Source organism: Erythrolamprus reginae, chromosome 3, assembly GCF_031021105.1.
Source record: "Erythrolamprus reginae isolate rEryReg1 chromosome 3, rEryReg1.hap1, whole genome shotgun sequence".
Lineage (NCBI taxonomy): Eukaryota > Metazoa > Chordata > Lepidosauria > Squamata > Dipsadidae > Erythrolamprus > Erythrolamprus reginae.
Genome location: NC_091952.1, coordinates 170,526,971 through 170,538,988, shown reverse-complemented (window position 1 = coordinate 170,538,988; position 12,018 = coordinate 170,526,971). Strand labels below are relative to the sequence as shown.

Here is a 12,018-nt window from a genome sequence, read left to right as displayed (position 1 = left end):
GTATATAAACTTTCGATCCGGGTCATTTAGGTAGTTTCTCTGGTCATTGTGATTGAAAAACACAGTTGATTGATAATAAATGGCTTCAGTCAAACACCAACTATGAGTGACAGAAAGGTTTTTGGGTTATCATTCATATTCTCTGAAAAATGGCTAGGAAATCATAATTATAAATACAACTGTATTAAAAACAGAAAATCCCTGTTTAAATATTTTTCTGAGATAAGCTTTATTTACTAAACAAACTGCTATTCGGTGTGTGAAGAGAAAGTTTCAATTGAAAATTTGAAACCCCATTTTATGCTAAGAAATGTGAACCACATTACAAATACATGTACTTAATTCCCAGCTTCATTGATTAAAACCGATTAATGAACTGCAGCTTTAGATTAGTAACTGCTGATTAAAGCTTTCCGCTCTAATAGTTAAAACAGAAAACTGGAAGGGGTGATAGTGGGATCTTTTGCTTCTTGTCCCTCCCTTTGGCAGAAAACCCGAGTGAGTTGTCTGTGATTTGCATGGCATTGCTCCTGCTTATGCAACTGAGTGCATTGAGATGTGCAGCCAGCCTTTGCATTAAGTCCCCCAGTCATGTTTTGCTGACCGAAAACATATTTCGAATGCTTGTTGGAGGAAAAATTATTTTCTGTCTCTATCCAATGATAATGTTTGTAGATTCCTGCCAACATCATTCACTTTAGGACAGAATGTAGCATTTCTGAACAAGCATTTGGCACGAGGTTTCATTGCAGCCTTTACAGAATGAGAGCCTGTAGGAGGAAGGCCGCACAGCCACAGGCAAAAGCTGCAGTTATTAATCAATCACTAAGAGGAGCAGACTCTTTAGGCTTCCTCTGGAGAAAGAGAGGGACAATTCCCTTCTGCTTTCAGAGGCATGTTTGGCAAATTAATCAGTGGTACCATAGTCAAAACAGAGAACAAAGACTAAGATGGGGCTGAAGTATGGAAGCAGTTCTGCATTCAACATGAATGTTATGCATATGCTGACATTTGCTGGTACTCTCTTATGATTATTTTTGTTTCTCATGACCTGGCATCGGAATCATTGTCAATATTCCAGCATTGACTGTTGTTTTCTTATCCTATGGCTGCAATTATTACTTGGTTTGGATATCTCTCTTGTAATTTTAATCATGCAGATTCTATCCTGCAGGGGTGGTGCCCTCTGGATGTCTTCAATTGAAAACAATGTCATTTATCCAGACTCCAGAAATGTGCCTTCTCTGTAAGAAGACCTGTTCTGGAACAAAGTTCTTTCTAAGATCTGGATGATTCCCACTCTGCTGTTGTTCAGGAGAGCTGGGAAGACCTGGCTGTCCATCCAGGTCTTGGTGAGGGTGAGTGAGAGCCATTAAGCGTACCATTTTTTAATCTTTATCTTTTATTGATTTTATGTAATTAGTTTCATTGTTCTGAGTGCCTAGACTGGAGTCACTGAGGATCAGTTTAAATCATAATATTGTAACCCAGTTTAAATATCTGGCTGACTCTGTGAAGAACAATAATTAGTAGAAACATCAGAAGCCTTGTGCAAAGATGAATAGCACAATGGAAGACCCAGTTGCTGGTCAATGATGACAGGTTAATATCAAGAGAGGAATTTTTCAAGGAGACTCATTATTTCTCTGTCAACAATACTTGAACAAGTCATGCCATAGTTATCAACCATCAAAAACATTTAGCTATCTTACCTCCTTTACACAATATGAAGGTGTATGGAAAAACACCCTCTGATATTGAATTGCTGCTCAATGCTACCCTTATATACAGCCAAGATATTGCAATAGTTTGGACTGGACAAACATATCACCCCCACTAACAGGGAAAAAGTAATGAAAATGGAAGAAATAAAGATGCACCATGAAAGTCTGGATGGAAGAGCACCACAAAATACAGGGACACCTTCAAACGACAATGTCAAGCACACTGAAGTCAAGAAGGTTAGTAGTGAATACATCACGAGAATGAAGAAGCTTTTAAAGTCAATGAAGAAAATACCATCAAGGCAATTAACACCTGGGCAATTCCAGTCATTAGATACTCAACTGGCATAGTGAACAGGACTTAAGCAGAATTAGAAGAATTTTAAAAAATAATGAAAATGAATCATGCTCTTCATCCACTCAGTAACACTGACAGAATCTTCTTACCAAGGAGCATAGATAGGGGTGTAATGTTTACTTATTTATTTATTTACTTATTTATTAAGGTTTTATGTTACCCATCTCACATACTGTGACTCTGGGTAGCTTAATGTTAATGTTGCCCGGTGTATGTGTTGTGGTTGGCTCTGCCCCAGCTCCTGCCCCAATGAATATGGAGGTGGATGTGGGGGAAACATCCACATGCCACAGGCCGGTTTTGGTCCCGATAGAATCTCCCGACGAAGTCTCCTCTGACCAAGGAAGCTTGAGTGGCAGGGAAGAGGGGAGTTTGGCAGACAGCCCAGGAGGAGATCAATCATCCTTATCACCTCTAGATTCTGAACAAGAACTTATGACAGACCCACGCATGCGTAGAGTGATGCATAGGAGAGAACAACTGAAGGATTATTACAGGAGATAAGTGAGGCAACCTGTGGTTGGGTGGGGCTGCTGTAATTAGGGCTACAGATAAAAAGAGCAGCATGTTGGTTTAGCCTCGTGGAAGTTTATCTGATTCATAGTTTCATCAAGATGTGCTGTTTCCCTGTTCAAGATTGTGTGTGGCCGTTCTGGACTTTGGAATTGGACTCAATTTCCCAGCTACTGGGTGAGAAATTGGATTGCATTTAACCTGTGCCTTGTGTGTACCAGAAAATCCCTTTGACATTTAAAAAGGGAGTTTTTTCTGCTTTTCTGTTGATAAAGACTTTTGGTTTTGCTTCTATCGTGTGGTGTGTGTCTTCTTGGACTAATTACCCTGTACTTACGGGTGGTTGGGACACGCCGGCAGAACAGTATGTATCTACAAAGACAGTTGAAGAAGAAAAAAGGGCATTGGAACAGTACTCAAAGGACAAGAAGATCCTGTAGGACATCCTGTAGGCTTATTTAATACTGTAGAGATGAAACTTGCCAATAAAAAGACCAAATGAAGTATAGAAAAGGTACATTGTAAGGCAAAGGTAGTACAGAAAGAAAAACTATCAGGTAAAACAGATAACAAGAAGTCCTGGCAATGGCTAAGAGCCAGAAAGTTGAAGAAAAAGATAGAGGGGCTAATTCTCTTTGCATAATAGCAAGCCCTTAGAATGCTTACAAAAGAAAAGAAGTTGAAGAAACCCTGGTTGGAGCATTGCTGCAAAATAATCACACAGACTGACCACAAACAATGGCATGACAAAGTAGTAACAATGATACATTGAAAGATCTGCATGAATTATCATTTGCCTGCAAGCCAGAAATAACAAAAGCCCCAAATAGATAAAGTAATAATAATAAAAAAGAAAATAAAGAAGTAAAGTGCTTGGGAACGTTAAAATTCAAACACCCGCCACATAATACCCCAGAATTATCAACTGTTGATAAGAAAGAGAAAAAAAGTAGATAGCGGACATTACATTTAATAGATGCCTTGGGTGCTATTAAAAAACAATTGGTGCACACTTAGCATTGTGTTAAGTGTACACCAGTTAGCAATGCTAATGCTAACACCATCAGTTTTGCATCACTCAGTTGCAAAAGGCAGCTTTATCTGGAACAGTTCCCATCCGTTAATGTTGTTTACATTTGTCTATTCAGAACTTTAGAAAGGATTTGATAAAGGGACAAAAATGTCAAGGTCTTAATATGTGACCAGACCTGCAGGTTAATCAAAGCCAGAGATACAATGGCAAACTCCTGCCTGGCCATTTGCTTTGGATACGTGAATGCTTTTAGTCCACCCCACTCCCCATAGCATTCTAGTTGAAGTTTGGGATATTTTCATATTGCTATGTCTCAAAGAGAAACGAATCAAAACTGCAATAAAACGTCTTCTGAATGAGCAGTGAATTCAATGCTGGTAAAGTGCAGTATCATAAGTATCTGGATATTGAGAACAAGTATACCCTTATTGCAAATAATATGCCTATTTGCAAATAATATACGGGCAAATGGGGATATTTCCCCACCCTACACCAAAGCTAGAGATATTCGCCACTGTTGCCTATATGCAAACATTTGTATCTGAAAACTCAACAAATATGGAATTATATATAAAGGTCGAGGGCAAATAGGGATGAGGATAGATAAAGGACAACTAAATGCAGAATGTAGAAGTCAAATAAGGATGAGGAAAGATAAAGAAGAACTACTAAAGCCTACACACTCCACTAGCCCTCCAAAAGAGCGAGCAGCTAGAGGAAGGAAACCTGGGGAAACTGCCTTTTCTCTCCCGCCTAACGAAGAGGGTGCGATGGCTAAAGGGACATGTAGTCTGCACTGGGAGACCTCGGGAAGCAGAGCTGCGTTTCAAGAACTACGTTTCCCAGCAACCTCTTCTTCGGTCGATTTTTCTCCCACCGTTCAATGTTTTAGGCGCAAATTATCACGTTTTGTTTATCCACGGAGCCCCGCCCTTTCCCACCTCACGAGGGGTGTCGTCACTCCTCATGAATATTAAGAAGGCGCTCGAACGGCATTAAGGACGAGCGAGGGAGGGAGGCAAAGCGGAAGATTACCCCCTTTCGTACGAGGCCTGCTCTAATTAATATTCATAAGGAGCCTCCGGAGGAGAGGAGAGGCCACGCCGGGCGGGTGGGAGGGACTGAGGAAGGAGGCGGTGGCTGCCGCCTGTCGCCGCTGAGCCAGTCTCTTCGCCAGTCCATAATGGCGCTCGCGACATCGGCAGCAGCTGTGCGGGGGGCAAGGCTGAGAGGAACGGAACATTGAGAGACACCAACGGAATGTTCACTGTTACTACATAATCCCGGGGCCCCTCTCCCCGCTTCGGCCACTCGACAATCTAACCTGCGCAGGAACTCCAGCTCGGGAGCCCAGAAACGCCGGCCGGGATGATCTGCAAGGGGGAGCGGCCGAGCAACTCGGCCCCTGGCCTCGAGAGCGGCAACGGCGCAGGAGGACCCAGCCCGCTGGAAGGGGGCGACGGAACAGCCGTCGCAGGAACCACCAGAACGGGGCTGGTCGGCGGCTACCAACACTACCGGCGAAGGAAACGAGGGGCCGGCTGCGTCGCTTCATTGGCGCTAGTGGCCAACGAAACTCCAGCGGCGGCGGTGGCGGTTATTGCCGGCAACGGCGCCAACTCCCTCCTGTTGCGGAGAGGCCGGCTGAAGAGGAATCTCTCGTCAGCTTCTTCGTCGTCGGCTTCTTCCCCCGCCGCTCCCATCACGCTGGGGACGCGCAGCTTAGATCAGAAGACCCTTCTTCTGCTGCCCAAGCCGCCCCGGCAGCTCCAGCCTCTCCAAGCCCCAGAGCGAGACTGGGTGCAGCGGGACCTACAGCGAGGATGCGTCCATGTCTACTATTACTATCACCCCCCACCACCACCACCACCAGCAGCAGCCACAGCGGGGAGATGGCGGCGGCGGCTCTCTGCTCCCCGTGCTTTGCAACATGGAGACCACCGCCGCCGAAGTGGCGCTTCGCTTGCTGCACATCGGACACCGGGGAGGCGGGGGTAGCGCTGGCCGGCTGTGGGGGAAGGCGGCCTCCGAGGCTCCGCTGCCCCCTAAGGAAGAAGACGGGGGTTTGCTCCTGCAAGCTGGCGGGAAAGAAGAGGCGCTGCCCGAGCCCTCGGAAGTTCCGACTTCCCCGGTGGGAAGTTTCACCCCAATCCCAGTCGGGAGAAGGCCCCGAAGACGTCGAGGGGTCGCCAATGGCTTGGGAGCCGGAGAGGCGTCGGCTGTCCGGCCCAGGCGCCTGGCTCTCAATGGAGGGGAGAGCGGCCGGGCGAGCGGGCAGTCCAGCCTTTCCCCTTCCAACTGCAGCCCTGGACGGGCCTTCCTGCCGCCCCGCACCGATTTCTACCTGTCCTGCCCCCCGCTCTCTTGGGGGGGTCGGATACCGAGAGTTTCAGCCCCAGCGCCGAGAGCGCCTCCGACCGCTTGGATCCTTATAGCGGAGGCGGGGGCTCTTCGTCGTGTTCTTCGTCTGAAGCGGATCTGGCGCGGACGGCGGCCAAAGAAGAAGGATCGGGATCGGGGCCTGGGTGGAATCAGCCCTGCCGGCCAGGCGACCCGCATTCGGACTCCCCGGGCAGGGGCAAAGCTTTGCGGGAAAGTTCCTGCCCTGCTGATGGGGAAGCCGCCTCTCCGCAACAGCCTCCGGCCTTGTACGTCCAGCTCCATGGGGAGACCGCCCGCCGGCTGGAATCGCACGAGAAGCCCCTGCAGATTCAAAACGACTACCTCTCGCAGCTGGGCTTCCGGGACCTGTGGCGGGTGCAGGAGGAGGGCATGGACTCGGAGACCGGCTGCCTCTCTTCCGTTTCTATGCAGGTGGGTGAGGGAATGAATGGGAGGCGTGTTTTTGTGCTCATGGGAGCGTGTGAATCATCCCTTAACCGTGGCCGCTTCCTGGGTTGAGCAGAAGCGAGGGGATAGAGCTGCTTTCCGACCGGAATGGGAAAATCTGCTCTTCTACTCTCAGCGCGGAATAGTTTCACCGTTGAGTATTTTAATAGCACCTCTAGTCGGTCAAGTGTGGAAAACCGGGCTTCAAGCGAGTGGGGGAAAGATTTGATGGGCCTGGTGGTTTTATTTTGGTCCCTGTTACTTCTGGAAGGTTTTCCAGAAATGGATCAGAAATGTTCTGACTTCTGATACCTTTGGTCTACTTTTCCCAGTCTTGTTTATAATTAGGTTATAAGTTGGAAGAAAAAGTAAGGTGCAAGAGATCTGTGAAAAAAGTAGATCTCCTGATTGGCCTTTGGAACTTTCTTGTCTATTAATTTCTTCAGGAGGCTCATGGCCAAGGAATGAAGGTTGTCTGAAGGAACCTGGGAGGGTTCTAGATGGGGGTGTGGGCGTACATAAATGAATAGTAGTTTTCTACTATCTGCAGATACTCTTTTTCTCACACACCCCTCTGTCCATATTTACAATAAAAGAAGAGGTCAGAAAAGTTACTACTTCACCTTTAGGAGAGAAAGCATCATCAGCTACTACCTATACCTGAGTGGAAATTAGGGGAATGCTGACTTAAGGCATGTGTGACACCTTTCATTAGGCAGAAGACAAAATAAATATGCATATGTGAAAGACTGAATGTTTCTGTTTTCTAGGTGGAACTAATTCTCATTTTCAAAATGATGCGCCTTGGTTTGTAAAAGTGTTCTGGGGCAAAATACAAATACAGGCATAGGGATATAAAAAAAAGTCTGAAGATTGTCAAAAACAGCTGATCCATGCTATTTAACCTGTGGTTTATTTTCTCTGAACAAGCTTTATTTAAAATCTAAGGTCAAACTCACTCTCTCTGGCCCAGTTTAGATTGATTGAATCTTGGAATGAATTTGTGTTTCTCATGTGTGAAAATCATTGCATATTAAAAATGGAAAAGGAAAAACACTTTTCTGATCTTAAATTTACTTTAATGTATTAAGATCCATAATGCTGAATGCAGCCTGCCTGCTAACTCTCTCTAAAAGTCTTGATCATCAGCTTAACTTTTAATATACTATATGTATATATATGTATATATATGTATATATATGTATATGTGTGTGTGTGTATATATATATATGTTCTAGATAGAAAGCTAACTATAAATGGATCTTGTTTATGACATCAATGTTCATTGACACACTGACTTGACATCTATTAATCTGTGCAGCACTTTTTTGAATCTGAAAGCAAAAAGGTGCCTTAGGGTGTGATGTTTAAATCTTGGCCCGTTTAAATCTTGCTTAAAATTTCTGCCTCTCAAGAGCTTGAGCATACATTTATTTTTACACTTTGCTTGCCTTTTTGTAGCTGCAAGCCTGGATTTTTAAAGCTGTGGCAAGAAATAATTCAATTGATTAAGTGAGATTCCTGAGGGCATGTGGGGAGAAGAAACCAGAATAATCTAGGCCTTAGCAAAAGGAGGAAATTGTGTGCTGAGGCCTTACAAGATCAATTCTGTTTCAACCTGACCTGTTTCCTTTAGTGGAGTTATCTGTGGAATGCTTGTTTCCACAACAGAATGATGAGAAAGCAAGTTATTTTGTTTGAGATGATTTTGTTTGTTCTCTGAGCAGCCGTGATTCTAAGAGGAAGTAGACGATTCAGACCTGAGGAAAGTATGTGACAGGTGCTTGGAAGAAATAATTGACATTGGTTTGGGGTATATATTTCAAAATCCCAAATAGATTTTATGTTGAAAAACAAATGATTTTGCTTCATAATTTAGTAACATCAAATAGAAGCCAAAAAAACAAAAGGAATAATTTTTGTATTAATTGTTTTAAATAGTTTTAAAATTAAATCCTTGAAACACATGTCAGCTTATAATCGTACTATGACAGGATCAGTTTTGCTTTTGTAATTTAGGCAGTTTCTTTTGGTCATTCCACCTTAAATTAACATATTACTGTTGGATTAGTGTACTAAAATAAATAGGCATTGCTAATAATCCTACTCTTACTATGTTGTATTTCATTCAATTTTATAAAATCTGATAGAATATGAAAATTCTGTTTGCAAAATTCTAAAACAGTTTTGACTGAGTTGAGGTAAGAGAGAAATATCTTCCTTGACCGTGTGCCCAGAATTAACTGAAATGCCATTTCTGTGATGGAGACATCCAGCTAGTACAGGCAATATGTTCCTGAAATATTGGACTCTGTACTTTTGTAGATCAGCCATAGGCACAGCAAGGCAAGAGTCAAATGGAGGCCAGAACAAACGATGAGTGAAAACTTTTCATCCGGCACAGTCTTGGCAGAGCTTGCTTCATCTCATCAATCAATGCTATCCTAATGTATCTTCCATGGTTCCGGTAGACGGAATGCTGTGTAGCATTCTCACATTTTTCACCTTTGGCCTTCTTAGTAAGGAAATGGTGTAAAGCAGTGTTTCTCAAGTAGTGGGGCGGCGCCCCTTGGGGGGGCATGGAGCAATGCGGGGTGGGCATGTGACCCTGGTGATTGTGCTTTTTTTTGCCAAAGTAGGGGTTCTTTTTTCACTGTAAACCTACTGAAAGAATGGATAATACTTAAAAATTCTAGAATATTAACACTTGAAGGCTATGACCTTCAATCCGGATGGCACAAGTTTCTGATGACAGACATAGATAAAATACCAACATATTTCAGATCACACTACATCCGAAAAACCTTAATTAACACCTGGCACTTCATTAAAAAAAACCACTACCTCTGCATCCCAAAATGGATTTCACCAACAGAAGCCATTATATACCCGAATGCATTAACCCCTGATAAAATTATAACATACGACCAACTACTAAACGAAAATAATGAGCTAATTCCTAAGCAAAAACTCATGGAAAAAGGTATTAAAGTAGATTGGTTACACTACCTACAAATAAAATCAAAATATAATGAAGATAAGAACAAATCAGACTTCCAAAAAAATAACCCCCTCGATAAAATAATTTTTGGTTCACAAAAAAAGCAAATATCAAATATATACAATATCCTCCTTCAACACGATACTGTTGAAGAAATAGTTAAAGGATCTATGATAGCGTGGTCACAAAACTTTGGGTACACAATTTATTTAAACGAATGGGAAAAAATTTGGACTGCTAACTATAAACTAACGATGGCAACCTCATATAAGGAAAACCATTATAAAATGTTCTACAGATGGCATTTGCCACCTGCTAGACTTGCAAAAATGTATCCAAATCTATCACCATTATGTTGGAAATGCAGAGAAAAACCAGGTACATATTACCACATCTGTTGGACATGTGAAACCACCCAAAAATATTGGGAAAAAATTAAAACTATACTAGAACAAATCACCTCTCAGACTATCCATGCGAAACCCGAACTATTTCTACTAGGAATCACAAGACAAAATTTTAGTAAAGAAAACAGATATATTATAATCCATATTATTACAGCCGCACGGATTTTATATGCACAATTTTGGAAGCAAGAAAAAACCCCAACTACTCTATCACTCTTGATTAAAATAATGGAATGCGCAGAAATGTCCAAACTAACAATGGAACTGCAAAACAAGGATGAGACAGATTTCTACAAAGCTTGGGATAAATGGTACCTCTGGTTAAAAAAAAGGAATTATCTAAAAATTACCCATCAAGAAAAATATCCAACAAAAACAACTTGAAAAAATAGCAATTTACATCACAAATCATAACATCAAACTGAAACAACAAAATGTAAACATCGATCGACACGAACTCTAACTTTACAAAGAAAATAAACCCCTAAATGAATTATATATATTGGCACTAAAAACTACATTCAAAACATATCGATAAAGCCTTAGGGTAAAACACACCAACTACGAGCTCAAACTACAGGCCGCAAATCATGAAAGACCCAGCTCTAACGCTGGTTTTCGCTTCTCTATCCCCCCCCTCCTTCTTCTCCCTATCCCCCTTCCTTCTATATCTACTTCCCTCCCTTAACAAACCCCTTCTCCCACTCCCCAATTACTACATAAGTAGAGTGTAAAAAATGTACAATATGCATATCTCTTTTGTCTTTCTGTATTTGGTTTTTATTGTATATATTTAATAAATTTATTTATTAAAAAAAAAAAAAAGAAAGAAAGGAGGAGAGAGGTGGAGATAATGTGACAAAGTCTCCCGAAAGCTAAGATGAGGAAATATGATGAAATATATGTACCGCTTGGTTTCATTGTGACTACGGCTGGACACGAGGAAAGACCAGTGTGTTTACTGTGTCTAAAAATGTTGGCAGCGAACGGCATGAAGCCAAATAAATTAAGGTGTCACTTAAACACATTAGGCCCCAATCACACTGATAAGCTGCTTGAGTTTTTTCAGCAAAAATGTGCTGAATATTGCAAACAAGCATCCCGGCGGAGAGTTTGGGGGGGGGGCGCAAAATGTTTACTTCTTCTTGGGGGGGGGCATAACAGAAAATAATTGAGAAGCACTGGTCTAAAGAAATGGTGGATACTACAACTTATGTGGGAAAATTTTGCTGCTCTAATATACAAGTGAGAGTTGTCCCATCCTAATCAAATGAGGGTGTATATTGTGTTAAAGGGGTTGGAGATGAAGCAGACTGTTCATTAAAGAGCCTCCTTTTGAGCATTGAATCAGTACGCTGACACTCAGAAAGTTCTTTCTTCCGAAGCTTTTCTACTAATAGTTTAATCTTGAGGGTCTTTTTTTTTTGCTGTTGAAAATTTAGATATTCATCCCAATATAATTATAATATCTTATTAAATCTTTTCCATTTTTAGAACCTCTGTCAAGTGATTGGAGAGCTTCATTCTTCGCACCTTTTTCTCGCCTTCCTTCTTTGGGGCCCAGCAGGAGAGCGCCAGAAACCGCGGCATCAGGCAGGAGCCGAGGGACAGCTGCGAGTGGGAGCCCCAGATCGGAGGCACCGGCAGCGCACCGCCCAGCTGTAGCTTCTCTGGCATCGGCGGCAAGTGTCCTTTGGGGCCCGGCGGGAGGGCACTGGCGGTGGGAGTGGGGGGGGGGCTGAAGCGGCCGCAGGCAGTCGTGGGGAGATAGCGGCGGCGAGAGGGAGCTCCAGGCGGTGGCGAGAGGGAGCTCTCTCTCTCTCTCTCAGCTGACTGCGGGAGCCCTGACGGTGGCGGTTGGACGTGCTGCTGGACGCCGTACATGCTAGCGCTGCGGGCCTGGCATATACGGCGTCCAGCAGCACGTCCAGCTGCCGCCATCACGGCTCCTGCTTGCAGTCAGCTGAGAGAGAGAGAGAGAGAGAGAAAGAAAGAGAGACATATAAGAGAGGCAGAGAGAGAGAAAGAGAGACATAGCAAGAGAGGCAGAGAAAGAGAGACAGAGCGAGAAAGAGAGACAGCAAGAGAGGCAGAGAAAGAGAGACAGAGCGAAAAAGAGAGACAGCAAGAGAGGCAGAGAAAGATAGATAGAG

At 43.4% G+C, this 12,018-nt stretch overlaps 1 pseudogene; it reads left to right on the top strand.

The window, feature by feature from the left end:
• The first annotated feature begins 4,951 nt into the window (after positions 1–4,951).
• LOC139165444 (PH domain leucine-rich repeat-containing protein phosphatase 1-like) overlaps positions 4,952–12,018 on the top strand; it is a 37,077-nt pseudogene continuing 30,010 nt past the window's right edge.